The following is an 8,001-nucleotide window of genomic DNA, read 5'->3' as shown; positions in this document are numbered from 1 at the left end:
AAAGCCAAGAATATCTTGAGAAAGAGGAATGAAGTGGGAGGTCTCACACTACCTGACTTTAAAGTATTTTACTAAATTATAGTGGTGAAAACAGCATGGTATATGCATAAATATAGATATATTGACAAAAGGATTCAAATTCAGTGTTCAGAGGTGGACTCTCACATCTAAAACCAATTGATCTTTTTTAGGGGGGTGGGTAGAAAGTTCAGGGTCTGGGTTTCCTGCATGGCCAGCAAAAATTCTACCACTGAAATGCCCTTGCACCATCCCCAATTAATCTTTATTAAGGCAATCAAGTCAACACAACTGGAACAGAGCAGCTTCTTCAGCAAATGGTTCTTAGAGAACTGGATATACATATCCAAAAGAACGAAAGAAAATCTGTGTATCTCACCTTAAACAAAAATTAACCAAAATGGATCAATGATCTAAACATTAGAGCTAAGACCATTAAAAGTTTATAAGACTAATTCAGTGGTTAGAATGCTTGCCTTCCATGCAGGAGACCTGGATTTGATTCCTGGACCATGCAACCCACCAAAAAAAAAGTTTATAAGAAAAACTATTTTAAGGATTTTGTGATAGGTGGTGGTTTCCTAGAAATTACATGCAAAGCACAATCACTGAAAAAAAAACTAGATAAATGGGATCTCTTCAAAATTGAATGCTTTTGTGCATCAAAATTTTTCATAAGAAAGTGAAAAGGCGGCATATGCAATGGGAGATAATATTTAAAAACCATTTATCAGGGGGTTTAATATTCAGAATATATAAAGAGATCCTTTACCTCAGCAACAGAAAGACAAAAAGCACAATTAAAAAATGGGCAAAAGACATGAATAGACACATTTCCAAACAGGAAATACAGATGGTTTAAAAACATGAAAAGCTCAACAACCTTGGCTATTAGGGAAATGTAAATAAAAAGAACAATGAAATATCATATCACATCTACTCTAAAGGTCACGATAAAAAAAAGCAGAAAATGACAAGTGCTGGAGAGGATGTGGAGAATGTGGCACATTTATTCATGGTTGGTGGGAATGTAGAATGATGCACTCACTCTGGAAGGGAGTTTGGTGGTTCCTCAGGTACCTAGGTATAGAATTACCTTATGATGCAGCAATCCCATTACTAGGTACTGAAAGCAAGGACACAAATGGACATTTGACTAATGGTTATAACTGCATTTTTCACAATTGTCAAGAGGTGGAAATAGCCCAAATGTCCATCAAAGGATGAGTGACTAAACAAACTGTATGTACATACAATAGAATATTATGCAACTGTAAGAAAGAATAAAGTCAGGAAGCATGAAACAACATGGATGAACTTTGAGGACATTATGCTGAGTGAAATTAGCCAGAAACAAAAGGACAAATATTGTATGATCTCATTAATATGAGCTAACATTAATGAGTGAACTTGGAGATTTTAAGTTGAGAACACAGATTATCAAGAGATAGAAAAAGGGTAAAGATTGGGCATTTGATGCTGAAAGAGTACAGAATATTCAACAGGATGGATTGCAATAACACAGGAATAGCACAATAATATCTGATGGTAGCACAATGTTGTAAGTACATTGAATGAAGCTGAGTGTGAGTATGGTTGAGGAGGAGGGTTGGAGGCCTATATGAAGACAGAAGGAAAGATAGAGGATAAAGAATGTGATGGTATAATTTAGCAATGCCTAGAGTGAACAATGTTCATAATCAAATGTACAAATACAAGAACAATTTTGCATGAAAGAATACAAATGAATGTGAACATTGCAAAATGTTGAAAATGGGATGGTATATGGGAAACTATACAATCAATGCTTACTAAGTCTACAATTAATATTAACATTGTAATATGCTTCCATTGAATGTAGCAAAGGTAATAAGATTAAGCTAAATGTCAGTAAACAGGGAATATGGGGGAGGGTTATGGGATTCTTTGTGGAGAAATGAAAATGTCCTCATATAGAGTGTGGTGTTGAAGGCATGGCTATGTGATTATACTGAGAACCATTGATTTTTTACTTCTGCTGAATTATATGATGCGTAAATAAAATTATTTAAAGATGAACAGAAATATACAAGAGGTGGAGAAAATATGGGAAGACAGCTGTACCTATTCACTGCTGGCAGGAAAGTAGGATGGTACAGCCCTTCTGGGAGCAGGGTGGTGGCTCCAGAGGAAGCTAGGTGTGGGGTTGCTATATGATCTTGCAACCACGTAGTGAGGTGTATACTCAGACACTAACGGACATTAGCACACTGGTGTTTATTGTGGCAGTGTTCATCAAAGGCAATGGATGGAGGTGATGTAAAAATTCTTCTACTGAAGAACGGAAAGGGGGACTGTGGTGTATGCATACAATGGACTATTAAGAGGCATCAAGAAAGAATGAGGTCCTGAGGCATTCAACCAGCTGAATGGACCTTGAGGACAGTAAGTTTAGTGAAATAAACCAGATCTGAAAGACAAATATTATAATGCCTCACTAATATGGACAAATTATAATGTTCAACTGAGACTTGAACTCAGGAGCATAGGTTACTAGGTGAAGGCCTATTGTAAAGGTTACTAGATTGTAAGCATTTACAGCAGTCACGTCTATTCCAGAGTATAACTGTTATTTCTAAATGAGATGCTGAGCTTCTCACGCATAACCTGGTTATTCCATGAAATTTTACGTATTTATGTGACACCTGAGACAAGGAGCTAGAGTTCTGTAGTTATGAAAGTCAGCCTCCTTTAGCTGTTAAAAAACTCTGAAAAAATGATCAAAATTCAATTAAAGACATGAATGAAGCTGATCTGATGAGGACTAAGGTAAATCAGACTAAAGGACAAAGGATGATATTGACTGAATTTTAAAACTTCAACCTCTGCGCAAGGCAAAAGGAAGGGATTTTTATTTTGTGCACAATTTGAATTTTCAGTAGCATGCTATCTAATTTAACTTATATGGTCAGCTTTATTTGAACACTGTAATTACATGAAACCATGATTAAAGAGCAAGTTCTTATTCATTTGTACAGGTTGGTATGATGCCCTGATACATCCTAGAGTAAGCTGGACAGAAGATTAAAAAGTATTTGCAAAGTCCCCTTGATGGACTGGGAAAAAAGTTGGAAATATTAGATTTCCCTAACTGAGGAAGACCTGATATTGTCAGAAGCATTGGGGACTGCCTATTTGATGGGACAGGCCCTCAATTTGTGGATTGCTCTTAAAAAACTTATTCCTTAAATTATCCTTATTCTCATTCTTGCAAATGAGAAGCTTATCCTATTCAGGATTATGCCTAAGCCATCCCCAGAGAACCTCTTTCATTGCTCAGAGCCAACTCTGTAGATAAACTCCATGCCTATGTGGGACATGACTCCCAGGGGTGTAAATCTCCCTAGCAACATGGGAAATGGCTCCAGGGATAAGCCTGGACCTGGCATTATAGGAATTAGAAAGACTTCTTAACCAAAAAGGGGAAGATAAATGAAACAAAATAAAGTTTCAGTGGCTGGGTGATTTCAAATAGAGTCAAGAGTTCTTTCTGGAGGTTATTCTTATGCATTATTTAAATATCCCTTTTTAGCTTTTGGTATATAGAGCAGCTAGAGGGAAATACTTGAAACTGTGGAACTGTAATCCAATAACCTTATTTCTTGAAGATGATTGAATACTATACAGCTTTTAAAATGTGAGCATGTGAGTATGAAAACCTTTTGACACACTCCTTTTATCCAGTGTATGGACAGATGAATAAGAAAATAAGATAAAAAATAAATAAACAAAGGGGTTATGGGCTGTTTTGGGTATTCTTTTTTATCTTTGTTTTCATTATTGTTGTTTCTGGAATAATTAAAATGTTCAAAAATCTATTGTAATGATGACTGCACAGCTTTATGATGATATTGTGAACCACTGATTTTACACTTTAGATGATTACATCTCAATAAAAATCATTGAAGAAAAAATATATAAGTATTAAGCTAACTGTTCAAAAGAAAGTGAGAAGTGTAACAAATAAGGTATCAGTGGCTGAGACAGTTCAAATAGAGTTCAAATACAGTCAAGAGGTGACTCTGTAGGTCACTCTTATGCAAGCTTCAGTTCAGGTAGCAGAAATTGCTACCTATCATAATTTGCCAACTGCCTACCAAAACTATTCCTGCCAATCCTTAAGCAAACCTAAGATTCTACAAAGATTCCAAGCACTAGGGTAACTTTCCAGAAATCTACAACCTCCAGATAGGTCTCTGGACCACGTAAGTCCTGAAATGCAGAGGGGCCAGCCTCTCCAGAACATCAACTAGCTCCATCCCCCTATCCCATTTATCAACAACCCTTTCCAACATGGAAAAGTTAGAATGGACATAGCCCAAATATTCCTGAAGAGTGGGAGAAAAATCAAAGGTGATGTTGGAGTTATACAGAGAAGGCTGAGTTTAACAAATGAGTATGATTGCTGAGTCATTATATTGATATTTCTTTTAGTCTCCAGTATTTCAGAGCATCTAGAAGTAAAAACCTAAAATTGTGGAATTGTAACCTATACCAAACTCTGAAATCTGCTCAACAACTCATTGTTGCGATATGCTTTGAAATTTATTGCTTTTTTGTATATATGCTATTTTTCACAAAAAAGAAAAAATGTCATTTGTGATGATAAAATAATAAATTTTTTTTAAAAATTAAAATTAAAAAAATAAAATGAGAGGGGCTATTTTAATATCTAGGTAAGTTTCAGAGCAGAAAATATGACCAGGAATAAAGAAGATCATTTGATAATGAAAAAAGTGTCAATTAAACAAGAGGAAATTTAAAAAAAATAAATTTGTGTGCACTGGATAATAAAGCTTCAAAGCACATTGAACAAAAAAAATGATAAAACTCCAAGTGGAAGTAGATGAATCCACTTCCCTCAATAATTGATAGAAAAAGAAGACAGTAAGTCAGTGAAAGTATAGAAGACTTGGAGAACACTACCAACATACTTAATCTAATTGCCATTTATAGAACACTCCAATAATCAACAGCAAGAACAAATGCACTTTTCAAGTGTGCATGGAACATTTACAAAGTTTAGACTATATTCTGGTTCATAAAACAAATCTCAATAAATTTAAGAGGGTTCAAGTGAGAGAAAGTATTCCTCTGACTACCATTCAATTAAATTACAAATAAATAATGGAAAGTTATTTGGAAAATCCTGGGTCAAAGATAAAATTTTAAAAATGTTTTTTGGGGGGTGCATGGGTGGTTCAGTGGTAGAATGCTAGCCTTAAATGCAGGAGACCCAGGTTTGATTCCTGGACCATGCACCCCCCCCCCCCCCGCAAAAAAAAATAATATTATTTTGAACTGCATGATAGTAAAAGCAGCACATTAAAAATGTATGAGAGGCAGCTACACAGTACTTAGAAGAAAATTTATAACATTAAAGGCCTATGTTAGAAAAAAGGAGAGATCTCAAATCAATGACCTCTGCTCCACTTTAATAAATTAGAAAAAAAAGGAAAGATGAACCAAAATTGATAGAGAAATCAAGATAGTAAAATATCAGAGAAGAAAGCAATGAAATGGGAAGACTAACCAGTAGAAAAAAATTAGTGAAACAAAAATCTGGCTCTTTGAAAAGAACAAAATTCATTAACCTCTTACCAGACTAATTAAGAAAACATAAGAAAGCACAAATGATTATATCAGGAAGGAGATCCTTAACTGTGATGATTAAGTTAATGTGTCAACTTGCATTAGTTATAGTGTCCAGATGATTGATCAAGCAAACCCTAGACTGATTGCTTCTGGGAGGGTATTTTCTATATTTAAATTATTAGTCAGTTGATTGCATCTATAGCTGATTACATCTACAATCAACAAATGAGATCACCTTCAACGATAAGAGGAGTCTCAGCAAATCATTTGAAGGCCTTAAAAGAAGAACTGATTATTTCAGCATTAAAAAAGAATTTCTATCTCTACTTTAGCCAGCCAGCTTCTCCTACGGAATTAACTGATGCATTCATCAATGTTCCCAACTTCCCAACTTAAGGCCTGCCTTACTGAATTTGAATTTGCAAATTCCCACAGTCGTATAAGCCAATGCCTATAATAAATCTTTTAATAGTTACACACACTTACACACACACAGGAGAAACTTGACTAATACCAAAGTTTCTACAGAGATTAAAGGAATATTATGAACAATTTTATGCCACAATTTGGATAAAATGAACTAATTCCTTGAAAAATATGAATTGCCAAATTTCACTGAAGAATGAAAGAAATCAAATTTCTATTTAAAACCTCCCGATGAGAAAACTCCAGGCCCAGAAGACTTGATCTGTAAATTCTGCAAAATATTTAAGGAGGAACTAATGCAATTCTATACAAATTCCATCAAGATATTCAACAGAAGGAAATTATCCCAATTTATTCTATGAAACCTGTATTATATCAACATGAGACAAAGAAATTATAAGAAAAGAAAACTACAGGTCAATATCCATCATGAATACAGATGCAAAATTTCTTAACAAAACTTTAGCAAATTGAATCCAGCAATGCACAAAAATAATACATCATGAACAGGTGAGGTTTATTCCAGGAATCAAGGTTGATTTAATGTTTTAAAATCAATTAATGTAATTAACCGTATTAACAGGTCAAAATCAATATGAGAAACTCAATAAAGGTAGACAAAGCATTTAATAAAATACAATACCAATTCCTGATAAAACTTCTCAGAAAACTGGGAGTAGACATGAGCTATCTTAACCTGACATCTACATCTACAAGAAACCCAAGACTACCAACATTCTTATTTCCGAAAGACTGGATGTTTTCCTCCTAGAATGAGGAACACTGAAATGATCTGTGCTTTCACCACTTCTATTCAAATTTCTACCTAAATTTCTAGCAGGTGCAATAAGACAAGACAAAGAAATAAAAGGCATTAAGATTAGAAAGGAATAAGTAAAAATGTCTTTATTCACAGACATAAGATTTTCTATGCAATCTAGAAAAACAATGCCAGAAATAATTTGTGGATTTAGAAAGGTTACAAGATTCAAGGTTAATATACACAAAGAGGAATTGTATTTCTATGTCCCAGCAATGCACAATTGGAAATAGAATTTTAAAATAACATTACCACTTTCAATAGCATCAAAAAACTATAAAGCATTTGAGAGGGAAATTAAATAAGATGTAAATAAGTTGAGCAATATCATGTTCATTAATTAAAATACTCAATCTTGTTTAGATAGCAGTTCCCCTGAACATTGATCTATAATTTTATGCAACTTGAATAAATGTCCAAGTAGGGATTTTTTTAATATTGGCAAGCTTATTATAAATTTCATATGAAAGTACAAAGGATCTAAAATGGCCCAACAACTTTGAAACAAAGAGTATATATCTAACTTCCAGACTTACTATGTTGATAGGCAAATAGAACAATGAAATAGAATTGAGAGCCCAGAAAAATAGACATACACATGTATTCAGTTAATTTTTGAAGAAGGGCAATCACAGTTTCATGGAGAAAGAATAATCTTTTCAGTAAATGTTGCTGGAAAGAGTGGATATCCATAGGAGGAAAAATATTGTTGATCTACACCTCTCGTTACTTAAAAGATATAAAATTGACCATAGACCTACACGTAAAACCTAAAACTACAAAACATAAAAAAATAAAACATAGGAGGCTGCTATTAGACTCCCGAAACATGTTCCTTTATTTGCAACCATGTTGACTCTTCCAATTCTGCTTGAATTCTTGGTGATGTAATAAGTAGATAGGTTGCCTTCTTTCCACACCCCTTCTCCAATGAACTTGTTTCCCACCCTCCTTACCCATTCATTCCCATAGGCATACCAGAGAACTTAAAATTTCCAATAACATACTCCAAGTTCATGTACCTCTCTATCTGACCACCACTTCTGATGTTTCAAAATAACTTTCTCTAATAAGCCATTCGATATTATTTTGACCCCCGTGTT

General features: G+C 34.3%; 1 non-coding gene across 1 annotated transcript; it reads left to right on the top strand.

The window, feature by feature from the left end:
- The first annotated feature begins 5,247 nt into the window (after positions 1-5,247).
- On the top strand, positions 5,248-5,318 carry TRNAL-UAA (transfer RNA leucine (anticodon UAA)). Its single transcript has one exon. It is a non-coding gene; the product is annotated as a tRNA-Leu (tRNA).
- The last annotated feature ends 2,683 nt before the right edge of the window (positions 5,319-8,001 follow it).

This window comes from Tamandua tetradactyla, chromosome 7 (genome assembly GCF_023851605.1).
Source record: "Tamandua tetradactyla isolate mTamTet1 chromosome 7, mTamTet1.pri, whole genome shotgun sequence".
Lineage (NCBI taxonomy): Eukaryota > Metazoa > Chordata > Mammalia > Pilosa > Myrmecophagidae > Tamandua > Tamandua tetradactyla.
This window is presented reverse-complemented; position numbering and strand designations above follow the sequence as displayed.